The 22,549-nt window shown below is 61.5% G+C and overlaps 1 protein-coding gene across 1 annotated transcript in view; it reads left to right on the forward strand.

The window, feature by feature from the left end:
- Positions 1-1,331: 1,331 nt before the first annotated feature.
- PTPRS (protein tyrosine phosphatase receptor type S) overlaps positions 1,332-22,549 on the forward strand; it is a 95,649-nt gene continuing 74,431 nt past the window's right edge. Inside the window, exon 1 of the mRNA XM_086699370.1 lies at positions 1,332-1,488. The gene's annotated coding sequence lies outside the window, so the exon portion shown is untranslated. The remainder of the gene's footprint in view (positions 1,489-22,549) is intronic.

Below are 22,549 nucleotides of genomic sequence, written 5' to 3' on the forward strand. Positions count from 1 at the left end.
TGGCCGCCGGGAAACTCCGAGCTTAATTTAGGTTCCTTGTTTAATTATTCATTCTCTCCTCTCTCTTCTCCTATTTATGACTTCCGCCTTCTCATTTTGTTCCCGGGGTTAATGCCTTTTGTTTATATCTGCATCTTTGGCCTGGGATGAATGAATCAACGATTTTGGAGGAGAAAAAAACCCCAAATTCTAAACTTGTGTCCCTTTTGTGGGCACAACGCCCTGTCCAAAGACATACCTTGGAGAAATAAAACGCTTTCAGGGTGTTCAAAACTTGTCTCTTGTTTGGTGTGTCTTTTTTTTTCTTCTTTTTTTTCCCTCATCCCATTTTTTAGCACCAACTACAGGCTACAGGCAGCACATTATCCACTGTTCATCCTTCCACTGTCTTATGAGCAGGGGCTACTTTGTCCCAGTTCACAGCCAGGGCACTGAGACCCAAAGGGGCAAACCCATTTCGCAAGTGGGAAAACGGAGGCTCAGGGACTTACACGCAAGTCACGGTCTGAGCTGGGGTTCCTACGGCGCTTCGTTCTGACTCCAGGGCAGCAGGGAATGGCAATTAGGTGGGACGTTTGTAACGCGCTCACCCTGTAGGAAATGCCCCCGCATCCATTCAGCCAATACACAGGGCTCCCTCGGCCCTTTGGAGTCACGTCCTAGTGTGACCAGAATTAAACCACAATGATGGATTAGGGAACGGAGCGTGGGGCGGCTGGTGGCGGCGATCTGGGAGGGCTTTTCCCGGGAGCTGGCATTTGAGCAGAAATCCTAAGGAGAAGGAAAAGATCTCGGGGGAACGCTCTTCCAGGTGAAGGAACAGCAGGGGCAAGGGCCCCGGTTCAGGAGGGTGCAGGGGGGAGGAACCGTAGAGAGCTGGCCGGGGGCTGGAGCACGGACATTCCCGGGCAGGTAGTGGGTGCGAACGTGGATGCGTTCGAAGGGTGCCGGGGGAGCCGCAGCGGCATTTAAAGCAGGGCCTGGCAGGCGCCACGCCCTAGATGCCAAGCGTCCGGGGTCTCGGACGCGAAACCGGGACCGGAGGAGTCCCTCGCGCTGACGCCACCGCCCACGCGTCCCGCGTAACCCAGCGCCCCGCGCCCCACGTGCTCTCGCGGACCTTTAAACGCCCCGGGGGCACGTGACCAACCCACGCCGCGTCATTGGCCGGGGGGCGTGGCCGCCGCGCGACTGCGCAGTGACGCGCGCGGGCCGGCCCCGCCCCGGCCCCGCCCCCGGCCGGCGGCGGCGGCGGCGGCGGCGGCGGCGGCGCTGGCGGAAGGGATGACGTCACCGGCTGGGGGGGCGCGCGATCCGGCGCGAGGGGAGCGCGAGCCGCAGTGAGTGTCCTCGCGCCGCCCGCCCGGCAGCCCGGCCGGCGCGCGCACGCCGGGAGCCGCTGGCGCTCGGGCTCCGCTCGAATCCCATGCAACAGCCAGGATGTGAAGCGGGGCAGAGCCGGGGGAGCCCAGCCCAGCCAGCCTCCAGGTAAAGGGGGAAAGAAACGTGAATTCGAGTGCAAAAAAACCTGCAGCCGCTCCAGGGGGGGGTCTCGGAGGCGGCGGAGTGGGCAGCGCGCCGGCTTTGTGCCGGGAAAGCCTGCACGGCCATTGTGCTCGGAGGATGCTCCGCTGCAGCCGGCTGCACGCCCAGCCGCTGCGCCTGGCTAGCGGCGTCCGAACAATGCCCCCGAGGGGCTGGGCCGGGGCGGGTAGGGGCCGCGAGGAGGGCCCTGCGGGCGGGGCTGGGGGGCTTCGCCGCGGCGGGGGAGGGGGCTGGGCTGGAATCGCCCGGAGCGCGGCGTTGGAAGCTGCCCAGCGCCGCCGGCTGCACCACCCCGGGCTGCGGGCGGGGCAGAGGCGCGGAAGGGGGGACGCGCGTGTGTGCGGAGGGGGAGCTGGCCCCGGCGGCTCCCGGCCAGGCTCCCCGGGCGGGTCCTGGAGGCAGGGGGCGCTGTGCCGGGGGTGGGGGTGGGGGCTCGCGGGCGCCCCGAGTGGAGACCAGCCCGGGACGGGTGGCTCCAGCTGGGAGCGAGGGCGGACCGGCCGGTGCGCCCAGGGCGGCTGCTCTGCCCGCCGCCCTCGCTCTCCAGTCCCCCTCCCCTGGAGACCTCCGACTCAACACCGTCTCACCCTAGCGCCCTCCGGGCCTCGTCGATCCCTGGGGAGGGGGGGGCCGCTCCTCCGACACCCTGGCCTTGCCCCACCCTTCTGCGGCCCCGGCGCCCCCTCCCAGCACCCCCAGGCGGGGCGAGGCTCAGCCCCCAGCCCCAGGGACTCTGGCGGACAGACGGACGGGCGCGCGCACCGGTCCCCGACTTTTCCGCGGCGCTAGGGGCCCCTTGGGGATCCCGGGAGAGGGGAAGCCGCCCCTGGAGCCAGCAGCCCGGGGGGTTTTGCGCGCCCCGGGAGCCCCCTTAGGGGCGGCGGGGGTGGGGGGAGGGGAGGTGACGTCATCCGGGGGGGCGGAGCCGTCGGAACCGGGTTAGGGGGGGCTGGGGGGGCGTGCCCTCAGGAGAGCCCCCCCGGAGTTAGGGTGCCGGAGTCCTGGGTGCAGGGGTTTCGGCCAGGTTGCGGCCAAGTTCATTGCTCCTTATGGAAATCTCTCCGAAATTTAGGATCCCTCTTAGCACCCCCTAAATCGTGGACACTTTCCTCCATGAAAACCCCCTAAATGGGAGAACTCCCCTTCAGCTGTTTTTTTTTTTCCAGAATTCTCAAATCAGCGAACCCTTCCGCAAACTGGGATTTTTTTTTCAGCCACAGTTCCTATCCCCCCCTCCCCCCCAAATCTGGAACCTCCTTCTTAGTGACCCTTCCCCTTATTTCAAATTCTCCTGTGGTACCGTACCTGTGCCGCTTTTGAGAATGCCCCTTCATCAAATTTCGTCACCCCCTAGGGACCTCATTTCCCAAATTAACAAACCTCCCCAGCGCCTCCAACTGGGGGACACCTCCCCTCCCCTCCCTAGACTCAACCGGGATTCCCCATTTCCCCCACCTCAATCCGAGGGAGTCCCCATTCGGAGCATGGGGTCCTCCTATCACCGGCCAATCCCCCACCCCCCTGAAACATTAGCCTGGCCAACCTAGCTAGTGAAGGGGGGTGTCTGAGGTGTCCAGGTTGCGTGTTAACAGTCTAAGCAGCAGGGACAAAGCTGGAGGGTCCCCGAGAGTCCCAAGGACAGGTACCAGCCTGCTCTGGGCCCCAGCGGCCTCGGCCCAGACTTTGGCCGCCTGTGTTCTAGCTTTCCCTCCGTGTCCCCCATCACTGCTGTTCCTGGGGTGCCGGGGGCAAGGGCCCCTTTTGTCTGGGGCATCCTGCTTCTCTCTCCGTGCCGCCTTCCGCCCGTGAGAAGAGAGAGCCCGTCCGCGCCTCTACTCTTGTGTGGTACCAGCCGCTGCTGCTGGAGCTTTTATTAATGGCCGAGGGATTCGGTCGATTCTGCCATTTGCATAAGTCCCCTCCCCCTCCCAGGGTCCCTTCCTTTGTGCCCCCCTCCTCCTGCCAATCTCGCCCGCCTTCTGTCCCTCCGCTCTCTTCTTCCTCTGCCAGCTGATAACTTTGGCTGCTGAAGGCAGGCAGCTGGGGCTGGGGGCGGCTGCTCACCGCCCCCGCACCCCAGAGCCCACCAACTTGGTCCTGGGTCTCCGGGCGGGAGCCCCCTGCCCCCTGCCCCCTGCCCCCTGCAGTGCCCTCCGCCCAGCATCTCTGGCTGCCTTGCTGTCTGTGTGTGTCTCCGTTCTTCTCCAGAAAGCATCCTCCTGCCCAATCCCCTGGGCCTGGGGGGGCACCTTCACCATGACGGTGCACTTCTGCCTGGGGCCTGGGCCCCCCCCAGCCCCCTGGGGGATGCCACCCGCCATCCTCGATTGCCTTGAGAGTTGGTATAATTGGGCTCAGGCAAACAAATCGTCGCGGGAGACCCGGCCTGCCTGGTGAGCTCATGTGCTTTTCTATTCCTGCCACCCCAGCCGATGACATCGGCCCCCCCAGGGGGTGAGCGGGGCCGGTGCTGTCACGCCAGGGGCCTGGCCCACCCGCCACCCCCTGCAGGAGACAGGAGACGGGACGGACATTCTGGCGTGGCCGGGTATGGCCTTGGAGGACGCTGCCGGGGTGGTGGCTGGGCCCCTGGGGGCTCCCTCCTCTTCCTGGGTCCCTTCCGGCGGAGATTCTGAGCGCCTTTCTTGTTTCTCTGCTTCCCAGGGGATTCCAGGCGTCTTCACGAAATGTCCGTGGGCCACAGGTGGAGACTTAAGGCATTTCTCTCCCAACACTGGGACCGTAGCGCTGGACCGGGGTGTGGGGGAGCAGGTGCAAGGGAGGAGCTCCCTGGACCTCGGGGATATAGCGGTAGCATCTGGGTGGGCATTTCTGGAGCCATCGCTGTCCATCTATTTTCTCTCTGGGTCACCCCGTGAGGAGCTTGGGGGCTGTGCCTGGGGTTCCCAGGCGTGACTCGGGGCATGACTCGGTTTCCCTGCCTGCCTTCTGGGTCAGCACTGGGGAGCGTGTCACAGGTGTTGGGAGCACAGCCCTCACCTCCAGCTGCTGCTTCCTGGAGGCCGGTGCCGGGAGACCTGTGGCTTTGCTGATGACTCCAGCAGCCGTGTGGCCCCACCGATGGTCAGTTAGGTGGCCCGGGAGGGATGAGGGGCAAGGGATGCGTGGGGACGATGCAGCTCCAAGGCACAGTGTGGCTTTTTCACAGAAGCCCTGCATTCACCTGCTTCCCGTGACTTTAGTACAGCTACCGCGTGCTTGGGGGGGGGGGGGGGGAGACAGGGGGACATTTAGAGGGTTCGGGATTGGGAGGAAAACCCTAAAAATAAAGGTGGATATTCATAAACCCGGCGGGTTTGGGGGATAATTGACAAAGCTTAATGTTTTCAACTGAGAGCGATCCCCCCCCCCCCCCGCCGCCCTCCACTGCATTAGTTCCATTTGCGAAGTCATTCGGAGCCCGCGGAAGGTTCTGGAAGTGGAGTGGACTCCGTGGGCGAGTGGCGGTCCGTGGTCCCTCTCCAGAGGTCTCGTGCTTCTGGAGGGAGACTCTCGTGCTGAGATGCCAGGGTCCCCAGCTCTCCTGTGCAGCCAGGCCAGCCTCCCGGCACCCCCTCCCACGGGCGGGCACCCCCTCTCCCAGGATTTGCAAGGAGGAGGCCACCCCTCTCCAGCGAAGGTGGCTCAGACCGCCCTTGCTCTGTCCTTCCCCTCAGCAAACGATTCCCCGGGTCGGGTAATGGGAGACACCCCAGCTGCCAGCCGGGCAGGGTGGGCCCAGCCTCTGGTGGGGACAAGCAGGGGACGAGATGAGGGCATCGCGGTCCTGCCTGCACAGGATTCCCCGTGCCGATCGGGGCCGTGGACAGGTGTCGCACCTTTGCCGGCCCCGGGGGAGGATGAGGGTTCCAGGCTTTTCACACGTTTGGAAAATTTTGTCTTGTTCTCCCCTGGCTTTGGTCGGGCACCGGAAAGCTGCCTGCTCGGCTCGCAGGGTGGGGAGCACGGGGTGCTGGCAGAGGGTTAAGGGTCAAGTGCACGCTACCCCGTCACGGGCAGGAGGGACGGCCCAGAGACAGGGACGCCCTAGCTCTGAGCTACACAGGAAGCCCAGACGCCTGGGTCTCAGCCCTGGGGTCCAGGTTGTTACCCCCACCCCCCACCCGCACCCAGCCTCCTCGAAGCCCAAGCCGTCAAGTGTAGTATATGGGTTTTTTGTTGTGTTTTTTTTTTTAAGGAAAGAAAAGACACTCAAGAAAAAAAAAAAGGAAAAAAAAAAAAAGAACCCCGACGTACCATTTATTTCTGTCTCGTCTCTGGCTGATATTTCAGAAGCGTGGGGGGGGGGTGTGCGTGGGGAATATGAAAAATCAATTGGCTTACACTTCTGCAAAGGCGAAAATTAACGAGCGGGCGGGCGTGACTCATGGACAGGGCCTCGACTTTCGCACTGCCACATTTTTGTCTCTCCTTTCCGTACCCTCCTCCGACGAGAGGCTGGTCCCCCGCCCCTTCCGGGGAGGGGGGGCCTGGCCGGGCCAGAGGTGGGCTTGGGGGGTGGGGGTGCTGTTCCGGGCTCCCGCGAATCTCTTTTTCTGTTCCCGGAATCCAGGCCAGAGGGGTTTCGTACCTGAAAATACACCGGGTTTTTGTCTGGCATTGTGTTGCCTTTCACACCCTGGTGTCCTCGGGTGTGTGTGTGTGTGTGTGTGTGGGTGGGTGGGTGGGCCGGGGGGGGGGGGGTGTCTCGGAGCTTGGGTTCCTGGATTGTGCCTCCTCCTCCCTTGCCTTCACTGGGGTTGAATCCCCAGTGTGTCTTTTTTTCAAGGGGCCCATTTTGTCCCCAGCTCCCTGGGTGGTGTTTGCGGCTTTTGAGTTTTCTGTGTGTTTGTTTAAATCTTTGCTCTTAGCCTCTCTTAGGAAGGCCGGGAGTCTCCTGTCCCACTGGGGGAACCGAAAATCCCAGCTTTTCCTGCCGGGTTCCCTCCTTCCTCTCTCCCCCCTGCGTGTGGCCTCGCCTCTGCCCCTTCACCTCTCTCCGTACGGGAGCCTCCTCGCTTGCAAAATGAGGTTCTGCCTCTGGCTTCGGGGTCCTGACTTGTGCCTCCGCCCCCGTCCTGCTGGATCTGTGCAGACTTGCAGGTTGGTTGACCTCTCTCTGTTTCTTCCGTCTCTAAAATCGGGACGATCATAGCCCGCTTCGCGGCGAGCCGGGGACATGAGATGCTTTGGGTAAAGTACCTCACTCGGGTCTCGGAGGGGACCCTTGCTGGCTGTGTGGGTCCTACAACACCAGGACCCCGTGTGGCACCACGGCCTCGGCCCCAGAGGCCCAGGACCCTTGGACGGAGGCAGGCTGCATGGAGAGGGGCTGGGAAGATGCTCTATTGTCGTGCTGTCGCATGGGTAGTAATTCAGGGGTTCTGGGGAAGCGAGGTCGACACGTCTGTGTGTGTATAATTTAATGCCGCTTATAATTAACCCCGTGATCAGCAAATGAGGGGATGTCGGGGGGATGATAATAGCCGCCCCGCCTGATTTGGAGCGGATTCCCGCGCCAGGCCCTTTGCTGAGCAAGCATTATCAGGAGCGTCCTCGTCGCCTTTAACCTCCCCACCCGCCCCCCCGCCCCCATTAGTGCGGTTTTCGTGCTCAGAGCCCCGTTTTGCAGAGGGAGAAACTGAGGCACAGGAAGGTCTTTCGCTGGCCTGAGGTCGCACGGAGGAGCGACACAGCAAGGAATCTTTGCCGGGGCCAACGGATGCCGGAACCCGAAACCTCAACTCCCGGGGACAGGCGGCTGGCTCTGCCCAGTTGTCAGAGAAGTGATGCTGGTGCACCTGCTGGGGCACCTGGGAGACATTAGGGCTCCTTCCTCGGAGGGTGAGAACACAGACGCGGGACTGGGGCTCCCTGGGGCCCGCATCCCCGCTCTGGCTGCGTGACGGGGGCCACTTACTCGATTCCGTTTGCCGTTGTCTCCTCTCTACAGCAGAGATAATTGGTACCCGTCGTGCGACGTCGTTGGGGGAACTGGGTGGGTTAATACGGGTAAAGCAACGCGTTGTCACGTGGCCAGACCTGCCTGGCAGGGGCTCCCTAGCAGCCCCTCGATGGGGTCCAGCACGGGAGACATGTCAGGATGACTCAGTCCCTGCAAACTGGGGCGTTCCCCGTCACTGGCTGCCTAATCAAGGCCACCCCACCTCTGCGGCAGGACCGGAGGCGCGGGAGGCCCGGCCAGGCAGGCGGGGAGGGCAGGCGGCCGCCTGGGGAGGCTCTGAGACCCCAAGCGATGGCCCCCTCCCCCCCCATCGGCTTGCAAAGCCCGTGGCGGGTCTGAGCGAGTGCCCAGGGAGAGGTCTTGGCTTTGAGGGCCGCCCTGGAAAGGGGTCACTTTGCAGGCTCGGGTGCAAGAGCGTGCATTCATTCATTCATTCATTCATTCACGAGTTCATGCATTCGGCGAGTGGTTGTTCAATGCTGGCCGCTGGAGAGCTCCCGAGCCAGACTCTGGGTTCGAATTCCAGCTCTGAGATCTCCGCGAGGGACGTCGGAACTAAAATCTGCCCCGCTGACCGAAAGCCCTGTGTACCTTCTTTGCCCTTTTTTGTTTGTTTGTTTTAAAGAAAAGCAAATTAAATTTAAATTCTGGGGATACAGCAGTAAACGAGGCAGTCTCGAGGTTCCGTGTTCCTCGGACCCTGGAGTTTACTGGGGGAGACTGAGTACGTAAATAAGCAAGAAAAAGACCTTTAAACAAGTGTGGCCAGAGGTTGCTGGACGTCCCCGAGAGCTTGGGCGTGAATGTCACTCCCAACAGAGACCTGGGAGCTGGGGAAACACCGTGTGAAACAGCTGTCCGGCCGAGGCCCAGAGAGGGAGAGGAGCTGGCCCCGGACACACAGCCAGCCACACCTGACTGCAGGGACATCTGACTGTCAGACTCACACCAGTCCGGAGCAGGAAACTGAGGCAGGAAGGCGGGTCAGGCATGTCCTTCTCAAACCCCAGTGCCCATCAGGGCTGGGCAGGTGATGCCTCTGGGTGATGTGCACCCGGCAGGCCCCCCCCCCCCCCACCGGCCCCAAACGTCTCCACGGCCTGATCTCCTGGTTCTTCTGAGAAAAACCAGAAATCCCGATTTTACGTGACATTTTGCATCCTTGGACCGTTCCTTTCCTTAAAACACCTCCACTTGCCGGTTGTGACCTCGACCCTCGTTTGCTGTGCCTCAGCCTCGGTTTCCTGGGAGGCAGTGCGGGGGTCAGAGTCACCGCCACCTGGCTGGGTTGAGAGGCCCGGGCGAGATAACTCGCGGGGGAGGGCTGAGGACCGCCCGGGCCAGCGTTCGCGCTCGATACACGTTGGCTCTGATTATATTAATATCGGTCACGATGATAAACTTGACTTAGATGAAATGCCGTGCAGAGAGGGAGCCGGCTTGTCCCGTGGGGCAGAGCTGTGAATTATCTTCTGGCCACAGGACCCGGGGCTCACGCTCTCACCTTTTCCGGAACATACCTGTCTGGTCTGGGGCCGGGCCATTGGTCACCAGCGTCATTTGCAGGGTTTATCGTTCGTAACTCACGGATCCCGGGCCGTGTCTGGGGACATCTGTGATCGTCAGCACTGGGGGTGGGGGGCTCCTGGCACCGAGTGCGTGGGGCCAGGGATGCCGCTCAGCCCCCCCCCCAACATGGCCCAGACGCCCCCCTGAATGATCTGGCCCTAGCTGTCAATAGCGCTGAGGTTCAGAAACCGCGATTCATGCCCAAGACCTGTGGCGGCGGGAGAAATGAGGCAGGACGGCCGTTGGCGTGCCCGTAACCGCCAGCCTCCTACGCTCACACCCTCGTGCTGGGACTGTTGATGGGGTCCCGCCGCACACCTGTCCCGGCCCCACTTGCCCAATTGATTTTCAGAAGCGGGTAATTGCCCCTGACGTATGGATTCTGGAAAGCGTGGCTGGCTGGGGTTCCTGGCTCCGGAACACGGGAGGGGCGCCCCGTCCAGGCCTCTTTTCTGCTGTTCCACCTGGCCCTGGGAGCCTGGACTCTGCCCTCGCCGGGAACGGCTTATGGAGGCCTGAACACTCTTGACTTGGAATCCTCACGCAGTCCCTCCCAGCTGGCTGAGGCGACCCGTGACTCCCTGCACCCTGAGCCTTGACTTTCTCATCCATAAAATGGGGGTGCGTCTTGCCCTGCTGTATCACGGGGATTAAACGGTGTCGTGTTAACATCGCAGCGGGGACCCAGGTTGCACCAATAGGGGCTGTGTGGCTGTGCCCTCCCGCCCCGCGACTTCACGAGGAATCAGGGCAGGTGAGCACAGAGCCCCCAACCTACGATTTCCCAGAAAACCACAGCAGAGGGGAAACTGCCCCAGCAGGCATTGAATCCCCTCGTGCAGCCCGCATCCTGCACCTGGCCTCTCCCCGGCTTTGCTATTTGCTCCTTGCATCCTTAGAGTGGCCCTAGAAGGTAGCAGCTGTCGCCCCATCTTGCAGGTGGGGAAACTGAGGCATGGGGTGGGATGAGACACTGCAAGGAGTGGAGCCTCTTCTGGGTGGGGGCTGCCTGTCGGGCCGCAGGCAGGCAGGGGCGTCACTCCTGTGCAGACCAGGAAGGTCTGCCCTCGGATTAAGTCTCCTGCCGATGTCCCCAGCGCCCTCGCGTTTGCTTTCTCGGTTGTCGTTTTATGCTGTCTGTCTGCCCCTTCCGGAATGGGAGCTCTACCAGGGCTCTCCTTGGACCAGCCCGCCTGGCTTTTGGGAGGCACTGCCGTCTCCCACTCGTGTCGGCGTGTCCCGTTGCCCAGATTGCGCAGGTCGTGGTGGGGGAGGGCCCTGCGTCAGCAGCTCCCCGGGCAGGGAGGCCAGGAGAGCAGGTCCCCAGGGCGCGTGCTGTGTGACTTCCTCCAGTTGCTTGCCCTCTCTGAGTCTCTACGTGTCTGAGATGTCTGGCCCCGAAGCAGCCATGGGCGGCTGTTGAGATCCAGGGGTCCTGAGGATCGGTGTCAGGGGGCCAGGGAGCCCCGAAACAGTCTGTGAGGTTTCTTATCTTACCTTCCTGGGGAGAAGGTAAGAAGCCCAAAGGCCAGGGATCCCCCAAAGTGCCTTGTAGTGGGGCCAGGTGATTTTAAGACTCAGCCAGCCCTGATGTGCATTTGAGACTCTGCGTGTCTGGCCAGACGGGCAGAGAAGTTGCCACGGAGCCCCCTGGAACAGGCCGGGCTTTCGTTGGGGGACCGTGTTTGGCGTTTTAGAACCCGCGTTCGGGTCTTGGCTTGGCCCCGTGAGCAGCGTGTCCCTGGGCTGGGCTTTCTGTTCCTCGTCCATAAGATGGGAGTGAGACGGTCTCTTGGGAGGTTGGAAGGGTCCCTGCTGAGCGTGTCTGGAACGTGCTGGTGCGTGGAGGGCCCCCCGGGGAAGCGGCTCCCGGCATCGTCCGGAACCATATGGCGATGATTAATGGCTTGTGGGAGCAAATCGGGGGACCTGCACACAGAACTTTGGGGAACAAAAGCTTCGGGGCTGCTGGCAAGCACTTGGGTCCGCGTCTGGCTTCTCCCAAGGGTGTCAAGTCATGTCTGGAGCCTCCCCGCCGCAGGGCCCAGAGCCGGTGGCCAGCCCGGGGCGGACGAAAGCACCTGTCATGCTGACCCTGTGACTGATGGGGGCACGAGACTACCCCAGGACCCCCCTGGGCCGCAGTGGGGAAACCCATCGCGCCAGCGTGGCCATGGGCCTCGGAGGCCTTGGGGGGTCAGTCCTGACCTTGCACGAGGCCCCTGGACTCCCTGGCCAGTGCTCTGCCCGGCACCCCCCAAATTTCAGCCACCCGCCGTCGTAATATGTACCTTTCGCTGCGGCTGCCTGGCCCTCCTGACGACCTGATAGTTTTTTTTAAACCTCTCTCTCTTTAAAGCTTAAAAGAGAAAACTATGTCTTACTCTCATGAACGGGAACCTGATACGTCCTTGACACAAGTAGGTGAAATCTTAAAAATAAATGTGAGAGTAAAACAAAACAAAACAAAACAAAACAAAAAAGCCAAAAAACAAAGCAAGAAAAAACCCCCGACGTTAAATTATCTTGTTGCCGCTGCAGGCTTAGAGCAGAGGCCAAGGGTTACTGAGGCGTTAAAGCCGCGTTAGCACCCACCGGAGACTTCACCCCTCGGTGGGCTGCAGGGAGCCCGGGACGGAGCGGCCCCCTTGCTGGTTGTGTCAGTGTTCCCGAATGCGGTGGACCTGTGTGTGTGTGGGGGGGGGTCCCCCCCGGCCGTGCGGGGCACCTGGGTCCCCTCCCACCTTCCTTCCGACCAAGATGCTTGGACTTCCCCGTGGCATCCAGGGTTTTCTTTCCCAGCGGCCTGGGGAGAAGGTTCCTTCTCCCTGCATTCAATTAATGAGCCTATTAAAAACTATTTATTTTCCCTGACAGTTGTTTACTGGGGAGAAGGAGATGGGTTGGCCCGGCGGCCTCCCCGGGCAGGCAGGAGCCACGATGGCGGACGGCAGGTGCCTCGGGCCCTGGCGTTCAGGGAGCACAGACCGTGGGTTGGGGTCCTGCCTTTGGGGGGCTGTGCAGTGAAGGATCTGAACTTGGGCTCTGGCCGCTGTTGCCCACCTTGGAGTCTGTGGGGAGGCAGACCCAGGGGTGAGTGAAAATCATCCCGGCCTGGAGGCCATCATCCCGGCTTGGAGGCCGTGGAGGCAGCCGGCTGGCCCTGGGACCTCCCTCTTCTTCCCCCGGGGCTGAATTCTGATGCACCGGTTGGAAACCTGAGAGCTGACCCCCTCGGGCCACACACGTTCGTCGTGGGGTCTCTCCATATCCCTTCTCCTCCCCTCCTTGGCAGTTGAACTCCTCTATGACTTATCTGGGCACATGGCCACCTGGTGGGAAAAAAACCAAACAAATCCCTTCCCAGTACACCTTGCAGCTGGTCTGCGCTACGTGATTCGGATCTGTCCAGTGGGATAAATGAATGGAATTTCCTGGAAATGCCATCGAAGGGCGTAGCACATGCTCCCTTCTCCCCCCCCAACCCCCCACCGGCTGGAATATAGAGGTGATGGTAGGCATCCAGGCAGCTATTTTGGCCCAGGAGGCAGGTATCACGGATGAGAACGGAGAAACAAACCGATGAAGGATCCTGAGTCCCAAACATCGTGAGGTGGGCCCCGTGGCCTTTAAAGGCCACCCTGGGAGCTTCCTTTTTATATAGGAGAGAAATCACGCCTCTCCCGCAGCCCAGCTTGGTCCTAATAGGAGTAGTATGTGAGCCTCCAGACACAGTGCTCTTTTCTCTATCCTTCAGGTCTCCGCTCCCTGTTAAGTGAGGCTTCTGTGCCCTCCCCGTTATTATCTGCACGGCGAACGGTAAAATTATCATTTGCAAAGCGTGGCCTGTCTGTCCTCTGCCGCCCATCTCCCCCCCGTGACCCCCTCTGCTTTGACGGGAGCTCCTTGCCGTATGTATCTTATCATCTGCCTCCCGCTCTGGCCGGGGCTCCTCGGGGGAGGCGTCTCCTCCCTGGTGGCCACAGCAGCCGGTGAGCACACAGTAGGGCTCAGCGCACGGGTGTTGCGTAAACAGGTCTCTGTTCCGGGGGGGGGGGGGGGGGGGCGCGAGAGGCAGGCCTGAGGCTTCCCCAGGAGGCCGATGGCCGTGGCCCGAGCTCTCCCCTGTCATCTCCGCCCCCCAGAGTCGGCGGGTTCACTGGCAAGTTGGTCCCAGCGGAGCTCCTGATCCTTCCTCCCGCCCCCGCCCCCGCGTTCTCACCTCGCCTCCAGAAATAGCCCCTTTAAAATAGCCGCGTCCTCGGTTCCTCTGCCTGCCCACGGTGGTGACGCCGTGCTGACGGGCCGGCCTCCTTATTGCTGTGGGATTTTTAAAAATATGTTGGTGCTTGGTGTTTTTCCTGCCTTTTATGCCTAAGGATGCCCAGCCATCCACAGGGCCGGTGTCCCATCCCTGACACCCGTCCTTTGGGCTGTGTGCTGCGTGGCCCTGGGGACACTCCCTTGAAGCGTATGTGTGTGTGTGTGGTTTTTTTTTTTTTTGGAAAGGGGACCTATCGGGGTTTGGTCACAGGGTGGGACCTTTCGGGGCCTTGGTTTTACCCGCCTGTGGAATGGGGGCGTCGCGGGACTTAGGCAGATGGCCGAATCTCTCTGTGCCTCAGTCTATCCACGTGGAAACAAGATGCCTGCGGGCGTCCCCTCGGGGCCCGGCCCTCGGTGGGTGTTCTCGAGATGTGAGCCAACCTCACCTCGCGGTATTCAGTCCCTCTGAAATGGAAATGACACCCGCCACCCCGCGGAGGGAACTCCCGGGAACCTTGAGGAAATCACTTCCCCCCTCAGGGACTCAGTTGTCCTCATCCTTTAAATGGGCCCATCCCGCTGGCTCGTCTGTCAGGAGGCAGCTGGGAGAGGCGCCTCCCCCGCGGTTTCCCCTCATCTCCCGGCCGAGTACACAGCCAATGCTCCGGAGACGTCACGGACCTCTTCCTGCCATGTTTATTCTCGTCATTGACTGAGACCGCGTAGACCGTGGTTAGGAACCGGACTCGAGGACCAGATGGCCTGGCTTTGAGGCCCAGCTGCTGCTTTCTTGCTGTGACTTCGCTTCTCCCAGCCTCAGTGTCCTCCTCTGTAAAACAGGGGTAATGGAGACCCTCCCCTCCCTGGGTCCTTGGCCGGGTTGGGGGGGGGGGGGTCCAGTGCGTTAGCAACAGAGAAACCCTAGGGCAGGGCCGGGCTCAGAGTGGGGGCCATCTCGCGCTTGTAGATAGTACGTTTTTCCACCGAATGTCGGGCGCCTTCCAAGTGCTGGCTGTGCCTGGGAACGGGATGAGGGAGGTAGACGCTCCTCCGGTCTGTCTGTCGGTGTGTTTGGCTTCCAGGCCCTGGCTCAGCCTCCGGGCCCTGCCTCCCACCGGGCAGGGATTATGACGCCCGGAGGGACATGCCCGGCCCGGGCCGCAGGCACCGTGGGGGCCGCCTCTGCTTCCTGCCCTGTTCAGCAGGTGTCGGGCTGCCGGCTCAGGAAAGGGCAGGGGGCAGAGTCCGGGGATGGCTCCCGCGCTGGGACAGGAAGGGCCCCCGCCCGCGAGGAGGCGTGGAAGCTTCCGCTGGAGGCTCGGCGGCTGGTTCAGCGGCGGCCGCTGCCTCCCTCACACCTCTGTCCTCCGGTCACCTGGCCGAGTTTCTGGGACACCTACCGGCCGCTGGGTTCTCTTCGGGACCCAGCAGGGGAGGAAGCACCTGCCTGGGTGGGACTCACGGTCCGATCAGGAAGACGCTAGGAGCCAAATAAAATACTCGTTGTGTTAGGTGGTGATGAGAGAAAGCAGGGAGAAAAGGGGATTTGGGAGTGAGGGATGAGGGTTGTCATTTTTAAATTTTTTTTTTTTTCAACGTTTATTTATTTTTGGGACAGAGAGAGACAGAGCATGAACGGGGGAGGGGCAGAGAGAGAGGGAGACACAGAATCGGAAACAGGCTCCAGGCTCCGAGCCATCAGCCCAGAGCCTGACGCGGGGCTCGAACTCCCGGACCGCGAGATCGTGACCCGGCTGAAGTCGGACGCTTAACCGACTGCGCCACCCAGGCGCCCCGAGGGTTGTCATTTTAAACGGGGTTGTAGGGACAGCTTCACTGAAGAGGGGACGGTGTGAAAAAGCCCTGATGGAGGTGAGGGAGGGAACCAAGTTGATCTGTGGGGGGGGAGAACGGTCTGGCAGAGGGCACAGTCTGTGCAAAGGCCCTGGGGCAGACAGGACCAGGCCTGGTGCATTAGAGGAACAGCCAGGGGGCCTGTGCGGCTGGAGCAGAGTGAGCTCTGGGGAGAGCAGGGAGGGGACTCTGCAGGGAGCTGAGCCTTGGGGACCTCAGGGAACACTTGGGCTTTTACCCCCAGAGAGATGGGAGTCCTGGAGGGCTGTGGGCAGAGGACCGGGGGACCTGACTCCGCTTCTCACGGGCGCCCTCTGGAGGCGGCCGCCGGGAGGGTGGGCTGGGAGGGGTGACGTCTGAGGTGGCTCAGGCGGGAGGGTCCGGCTGCTGGACCAGGCGGAGACGGAGGAGCGGGGACAAGTAGGCAGATTTGGGACAGTCTGAAGGCAGACTTCGTGGGTTTCATTTTTACGACAGCTCTGGGCGGGACGCTTCTAGCCGTTCGACGGGTGGGAACGCTGAGACCCAGAGAGGTCGGGGCATCTGCCCGGCGTCACACAGCTAGGTGTCACCTGGTGGCCGGCTGGCCTTCCCGGCCGACTCTGCTGGGCCCGGCTGGGGTGCAGCTGGTTCCAGAGCCCTTGGCAGCCATCGCCTTTTGCTGATTTATAGATCGGCCACACGCATTTAAAGGCTTGTGTGCGTCTGAGTTCTCTTACCTGAGACGCCGGCCGGGGTCCCTGCCCCGTCCGGTTGTGGGAAAATACTCGGTAAGTGCTCTCAGCTGCGCGAACGCCCTCTGTCAGGCCTGGACTCAAAGTCTGCCCTCACCGCTTACTCAGCTGTGTGACCTTGGGCGGTCGCCTGCCCTCTCTGAATTCTCCTTTCCCGTGGAATCGGACTCTGCTGTTTGTTTTTTCCCACCAGGGATATTTGTTGCGCGCCTGCTCCGTGTGCCGGGCAATTCCAGGCCGAGGGGCTCTTCCTGCCTTGACCCCCGCAGCCCCCCGAGGGTCGGTCGACGGAGCCCAGGGTTCGGGCCCCGCGAGGGTGGGTAGGAGCCCGCCAAGGGAGGGGTGTCGGCCGCTCAGAGGTCAAACCCCAGGGCGGTCACCCCGTGGAAGATGCGAGGCCGTGGGGCTTGGAAGCAGAGACCGGCTCTGTGTGCGAACCCCCAGCTGGACAAGTCCAGGGGGGAAGGCGATTCAGAAGAGCCGGGCTCGGGACCCTGGGGGGTTTCCGATTGAGTCTTACGTTTCACTGACGCTTCCTCCTTACATAACAGTGTCCCCCTGTGCCTGGCGCTGGGCCTGGCCACAGCAGGCGCTCACTCAAGAGGTCACGGTAGATGTCAGGTTAATGGGTCCATGCTAGGCATTCAAGCCAGCGGGCACGTGATAGGTGCTCAGTAAATAGGCACTGCCCTCCGTCCCTGATCTGGATGATGCCATGTGGGCGTCACTTTGGTGTGACTGCATTCTGAAAGGCCGGAGGCCCAGAGGTCTGGGTCTTTGTGAAGTCCGACAACAAGTTCTGTTGAGCGGGGATAACCTTCAGGGTTTCTTTCTTCTCCTCAGCTCAGCCTCAGCACTGATGAGGCTCCGTTATCAGGTGGACAGTGAGCCTGCAGCCTGAAAGGAGAAAGTCAAATCGAACACATTATTAAGAAAGCCAGTGAACCGATCGGCTCTCGTAACCGAGAAGGCTGATGTTAGAATAGCCGAGCTTCAGGCATGGCTTGATCCAGGTGCTCAAACCAGGGGTCTTCTTCTTTAGGTGAAAAAAAGCTGAGCCAAGTTGCTCAAGCCACTTGCCTGAGGCCACACAGCCGGAAGGAGACTGAGCCACAGGTCAGACTCCCCTTGCTCTGAACCTAAAGCGCATGGCTTGGGAAGGTTGTCCCAGCCACTGCATGTCGCAGATGGGAAACCTGAGGCTCACAGAAGGGAAATGGCTTGCAAGGAACAGAGCCTGGGATTTGAATTCACATTAAAACCCAGGGTCTCAGACCTCCCGCCACGTGGTTCCCCCTAAACCACAGGTTCAGTGGCGGATTGGTCCAGCCGAGGCGGGGAGAGAGAACAGGCTTGCCAGAGGCCATGCTGACCTTGGGCCAGCTCTCCCCTCCCCGCCCGAGAGGCGCCCCCTCGCGTCCCTCCTGCCGGCCACCGCGGATGGTTACGACGCTGTCCTCGCTCTTGATGAACACATCATGGGTGACAGGTGGGGAGGTCCCTGCCGACCCTGGCCCCGTGCCAGCCGTGGGCCCCGGCCAGGCCTGCCCAGCTCTGCCACCGGAGGAAATGAGATTGGCCGCCAATTGCTCCCCTCCAAGCCAGGCGCCTCGCTCCCCGATGCCCGGTTTCCTGCACGTTTGCAAGGATTGCTCAGGCCTGGTCCCCTCTCCCCACGGTTGTCCCGCTGACTCCTTGGCGCCCCCTGCTGTCTCCACCGGGGCACAGCCCTGCCTCGGTCTGCTCCGTCCTCGGGCCTCTTCGTGGCACTTATGGGGCACCTACTGTGTACCGGGTGTTAGGCTTGGCCGCTGGCGGCCTTTCTCACCCCAGATCCCCCTTCGTGCCACCTCCAGCCTGTGACCTTGAGCGGGTGGCCTGACGCCTCCGTGACTCCGTTTGCTCCTCTGCCAAACGGAGAGAACTAGGCGCGGCGTTAACGTGCGAACCATTTCGAGCGACGCCTGGCACACGGCGTGGGGTCTCAAACGTTAGCAAGTACTGTTGCTTGTCTTTAAGTTTGTTTGTTTTGAGAGAGAGCGAGAACGAGCAGGGGAGAGGCGGGGAGGGAGAGAATCCCGGGCTGGCTCCGGGCCGCTGCAGCCAGCCCGACGCGGGGCTCGAACTCGCCAGCCGTGCGATCATGACCCGAGCTGACGTCGGACGCTTGGCCGACCGAGCCGCCCAGGCGCCCCCCGCCAGTGCTGTCCCCACTGTTGGGGCGGCAGATACGGGCCCCCGGTTCCCCTCCCCGCTTTGCACGCACCCCACGCCCACGGCCCCACGCTGCGCGCCTTCGCCAACCGATGACCGGTGCCGCCGCCTTCCGGGCCGCGTGCTTCGCCCCCGGCGCGGACAGAGACCCGTCCACCGCCGCCCCGTTGCCACGGCCCGAGCCTGGTCCCCCGCGGGCGTGGGGCGCGACTCTGAGGTTCCGTGCGGACCGCAGCCGGTAACCTTGGCTGGGCCCCTCCCGGTCGGCCGCACGGAGCCGCAGCCTGGCGGGTCGGGCACAGGTGTCCGCTTCCCTCGGCCGCCCCCGCGGAGACACTTGTGCCTCGGGGACGGCGTGGGGCTTGCGACTTTTCTCCCGCGCCCCGAGAAGGGCTTTGGAGTGTCGAGAGCAACAGGAACGTCTCTCGGGGAAATTCACCGGCGGGCATTTGTTGAACACGGTCTGCGGGCTGGGCCCCGATCCACGCGCTGGGAACGGAGGGCAGCAGACGAGAGTTAAAAGCCGGGGTTGAGCGTCTCACTCTTGGCTTCCGCTCGGGTCACGCACGAGCTCGCCACTCGGGAGTTCGAGCCCCGCCTCGGGCTCTGTGCTGCCTGCGCAGGGCCTGCTTGGGACTCTCGGTCTCCCTCTCTGTGTCTCTCTTACAAATAAGTAAATATTAAAGAAAAGAAAAAAATCCTCTCGTGGAGAGTCGCGGAGAGAAGGACGAGAAACAAAGTTTTTAACTAGGTTCCTGCTGAATGCCTTGCTTGTAAGACAAAGCCACGGGGGGGGGGGGGCAGGCAGATGATGAGTAGGGGTTATTTTAACTGTGGAATCAAGGCAGGCCTCCCTGAAGAGGTGACGTTTCAGTAAAACCAGCGGGAGATGAGGGAGTGAGCAATGTGGGGTTCTGGGGGACAAGTGTTCCTCGTTAGGGGGAACAGCCTTTGCAAAGGCCCTGGGACGGGACCAGGCCTGTTCATGGGAGGGAGCAGCAGTGGGGGGGGGGGGGGGGGGGGCTCGTGTGGCTGGAGCAGAATGAGCTCAGGGGAGAGAGAGGGAGGTGGGAGGGCAGGGGGGAGACGGGGCAGGGGGCAGGTCGTACAGGGCCTTGTGGACCACCTGGCGGATTTTGGCTTTTACCCCGGAAACGCTGTGGGCAGAGGAGGGCAGACGGGACTCAGGGGCTCACGGGCGCCCTCTGGTGGCCGCGGTGGGGGGGGGGGACGGAGGTGGGGGTGAAGGTCAGAGAGGGGCAAGGAGGAGGGAGACTGTCTTTGTCCAGGTGAGCGGTGACGGGGGCGGGACCAGATGGAGAGGAGGGTGGAGGGAAGCAGGGGCTGCAGGGTGGGGGGTTGAGCCGGGATCAAGCTGATTCCTAGTTTTCTGGCCTGAGCATCCGCTCAAGGACAGCGGGGGCAGGCGTGGGGGCCCCTGTGCTACCCCCGCCAAAGTTCCCAGAAGGCCGAGGGGCCGCTGCTTCCCGGAGGCGTTGGAGCGGGCTTCCTGGAGGAGGCGGGTAGGGCTGAGGTTGGAGCGCTGTCAGCACCAAGCTCCAGGGGGGCTCGCGGGTCAAAAGTGTTGGAATTTGCTGGAGGCCTCCCGTTGGAGACGACGAAGGGGGCCGGGTTTGTGGCCCAGAGAGGTTGAGGCGCTTGCCCACGGGCACGGACCCCACTTGCGGGCCCACGCGCCCTCCTGTCTTGCTCCTCTCCCTTCTCCCTCTGCGTTTCCCACCCCCAGGGCTGCCAGCTTCAAGTTCTTGGTGGTTTCCAGGCTCCCCCGGGCTCCAGCTTGGCACTCACCTCCCGCCTCCGCGCACCCGGGGCCTGGTGCCAGGCGGGCTCGAGGGACGGGGGTCTCGGTGAGCGCCCTCCTCCCTTTCACACCCAGGGTTTCCTCTGCCCCTGCCCCCGCCCCTCCCCCCCCCCCCCACGCTCCCGCTAATGATGGGCGAGGATTGGGAGGGAGCAAGCGAAATTATATACACACGAACATATAAAAATTAGTTTAGGATCTGGGCCAAGAACCACTTGCGCTTGGCCGGGCATTGTGGGTAATTCATCGCCGATTACCATAAAAGCCAGAGCCTGGCTGACAGGCGGCCGCGGGGCTTTTGTTTAAGATTCTGATGAATATATAATCCCTCTCCCGGCCGGGAGCCCACGGTTTCCCCCACCCCCCGTGGCTGTGGGACCCCCCCACCTCCCCGCCCATACTCCCCACCGTTGAGCGCAGGCCCCCAGGAAGGCTGTCGGGCTGGCACTTCTCAGGCGCCAGACCAGCACTGGTCCCATCGGGGGCACTGCCTCGGGGATGCTTGGCTTGGCATTCAGTGCCCACCGTCATCGCCTTGTGATGCAGCGTGGCCCTGGGCCCGGTTTCCCTTAGTCCTTCCTCCGCTCAACACACATTTATTGGGCTCCGACTGTTTGCATGGCCCCACGTGGGATGCTTGGGTGACCCAGACGGCTGCTACCGTTGGAGAGTCTGGGGGCTCCCGGCCGATGAGCAGGCAAGCGTTTATCCGTCTTTAAAGATTCACCATCTCTTGCCCAGGAGACGCAAATGAAAACCACAAGATCCCATTCCTCGTCCATTCGCTTGGCAAAAATGTCTGGGGCTGTTGTGATATCCAGAGAGGCGACGGCGGGGTGGGGGTGGGGGGGGACCAGACCCTCTGGGCGCCACCAGCAGGGAGACCAATGAAGCACGGCCGCTTTGAAACGTCTCTCATTTTTCATTTATTTTTCTGGACAGAGAACCCCTGCACGTGGGACACACAGTTGAGGGCATACGGAAGAATGCGCGGTGGAGACAGTGTCTCCCCCTCCCCGCTCCTTCCCTGCAAGCGGCCACCGCGCTTCTTCCGGGACAGGGGTCAGTAGACTCCCTGTAAAGGTCCGGAGGGTAAAGCTTTTGAGCTCTGTAGGTTGCAGGTCTCTGCGAAGGCCGCGGGATTCAATAGGGGAGTGGATGGGTGTGGCTGTGTGCCAATAAAGCTTTATTTATACAAACAGCCCGAGGGCCACGTTTGGCCTGTGGGTTGAAGTTTGCCCTGCCCCGCCCCCGCGCTCCCTGGATCTGTCCAGCGTCAGCGGCGCGCCCTGATAGAAACGCTCTGTACCTGCGTCCCTAATAAGGCGGCCCCTGGCTGCCAGTGCCCTTGAAAGGGGAGCATTTGAAACGTGGCTAGCCGACCTGAGGCCTTGAGTTTCCCCTTGTATTCCGTTCTCCGCCTGATCTTAGCCAAAAGGCTGAGAAGCGATACATTGTATCCCATTTTAATGTCAACAGCCACCCGCTGCTGGGCATGGCTACCATTTTGGACGGTTATCTAGAGAGATCTGTGAGCACTTAGTGGGCGGGTAGATGTGTATCCCTGTGTTTAACCACATGGTAGCATCTTTTACGGGCCGTTCTGTACCTTGGTGGTGTCTTCCCCCCCCCCCCCCCCACTTAAAAATATAGCATCTTACAAGTAATTTCATAATTGTACATCTGGCTTCCCCATTTCTTTTCACAGCTGTGATACTAATCTCATGATGCGAAGAGATGCTAAACTTGTACATCACTCTTTACTTCCTTGCCCTGTTACGTATTGAGCCAGTCCCCCGTTGGCGGACTCGGGTTGCTGTTAAGTCTTTTGTTGTGATGTGTCCATCAGATAAGTTCCCAGAGGCGGTGGGAGCAGGCCCGAAGGGAGCGCGCAGCCCCCTTCCCACCCCGACCCCCTGGGCGCCAAGAAGGAGACGGTGGTCCCTGCGGGGCCTGGGAGGCATTGACAACTGATTGATTCGTGAATCGCATTGACCACGGCATTGGGTGAGGTCGAGAGAAAAATGGAGCCAGCCTAAGGGTCCATCAGCAGGGGATACAGGGGCGCAGCCCTGTGAGGGGGGATTGCACAGCAGGTGAGCAGAGGGTCTGGGGATGCGTGGGCTCCATAGATACCATGTCACTTGAAAGAGCGCCTGGCAGGGAAATGATACAAACAGGATACAAACAGGATACATAATACAGTTTCACTCGGTTCTCGAGTTACCTCTGCTCCGTGACCTCGTGGCAAAGATACGCACAGATCGGCACCGAGCAGCAGCAGAGGTGGCTTCTGGGGGCAGAGAAGAGGGACTCTCCCTTCCTCCCTTCCACAAATGTGTCTGCAGTGTGCCAGCTGCTCTGTGTTCCAGGCAGGAAGAATTTTTAAAAAAAAGCAAATTTCCTGCCCTCTTGCGAGCTAGCCCTCCAGTTGGGGAGGGAGAATAAACAAAGCACAGAAGAAGGAAAAAAAAAAACCCCGCGTCAGATGTCAGGGGCTGGTGTATTGCTCTAGGAAAGAGAAAATTCAGGGAAAGGGGATGGGGAGTGCCAGAATGAGGCAGAATTTTAAGTAAAGGG

Source organism: Puma concolor, chromosome A2, assembly GCF_028749965.1.
Source record: "Puma concolor isolate L17-30 chromosome A2, mPumCon1.1.hap2, whole genome shotgun sequence".
In the NCBI taxonomy this organism is placed as follows: domain Eukaryota; kingdom Metazoa; phylum Chordata; class Mammalia; order Carnivora; family Felidae; genus Puma; species Puma concolor.